Here is a 1,283-nt window from a genome sequence, read left to right as displayed (position 1 = left end):
AGAATGTTCAATGAAAATGAACATTCTGTGGTGTTCTCACCACATGAATAAATGGAGCTTGTACGAAACGTACGTACTGCTATAACGTATTGAATTTTTGTTGCTTAACTTCAAATTTTATTCACCAAATCTCTTGATTTTGTTTTTGGTTTTTATCCTACCAAATTCTGGTGCCTCAAACATATTAAGTACCACATTTAATCTTTTGATTAAATCTATATGTATATATATATGTATATATATATATATGTACATATATTTAAATTATATATATACGTATACATAAATATACGTATATAGTTAATTCAAGGAAGTTATATCCTCATTAGGGATTATATATTCCAAGGCATTCCACTGGTTAATCACTATCATATAATGCGTATATGCAAGGGATTATTGAAATTATATATTATCAATATTTTCTTTTTCCCTATACATATATACATATATACATATATATAAATATATTTATATACTTATATATATATACATATATATATATATATATATGTATATATGTATACATATATATTTATGCAAATACATATATACATACATATATGTACACACACACATAAATATATATATATATATATATATATATATATATATATATATAGGTTGCGATGGATAAGCTGTCTCCATTTTATATTTTGAATACTGTGCATGCGCATTGTTTGATTTTGATTTTGTCGACTACACAGTATAGTAGGCTCTGTCAATCTCAAGGCAGTGCAAACTGAAAACAGTGCAATCTGTGAACGTGTACCAAGAGTGATAAAAATCAAGCATCAATTCATCATCCAAGTGATTGAAGTTATCACTTATGATGGCGGCGTTATGCCTCCATTCATGTTCCCACACGCCCTCAGACCCAATACAGAGGCCTACATCAAATGCCTGGAGGAGGTGCTGCCGCCCAAGGTCAAGAGGGTGACTGCTGGAAGACCCTGTGTTTGGCAACAGGACTTTGCACCATGCCACGCAATCGGGCGAACCTAGTCATGGCTTCCAGACAATTTCTGCGACCACATCACCCCTAACATCTGGCCACCTAACTCCCCAGACTGCAACCCCCTTAATTGTTATGTGTGGGGCGCAGTTGAGCGAGAGACCAACAAAATTCCTTGTATCTCCAAAGATGAACTGAAGGCAAGGATTATGGCAGCATTCACCACCTCAAACAAGGAGACCGTCCAGAACAGCTGCAAAAGATTCCGAACTTGTCTGTAGGCTGTGGTTGAAGCCAACGGCGATTTTGTTGAATAGATTTACTGTTTAGT

At 34.5% G+C, this 1,283-nt stretch overlaps 1 protein-coding gene across 1 annotated transcript in view; it reads right to left on the bottom strand.

Annotated features, from left to right (window-relative positions):
* The window catches only part of LOC128247334 (dipeptidase 1-like), a 31,629-nt gene that overhangs the window by 19,008 nt on the left and 11,338 nt on the right, over nt 1–1,283 (bottom strand). The gene's annotated exons all lie outside the window — the stretch shown is intronic.

Source organism: Octopus bimaculoides, chromosome 1 (assembly GCF_001194135.2).
Source record: "Octopus bimaculoides isolate UCB-OBI-ISO-001 chromosome 1, ASM119413v2, whole genome shotgun sequence".
Classification (NCBI taxonomy): Eukaryota; Metazoa; Mollusca; class Cephalopoda; order Octopoda; family Octopodidae; genus Octopus; species Octopus bimaculoides.
Note: the sequence above shows the minus strand (reverse complement) of the source record. Positions and strands in the feature narration are given on the sequence as shown.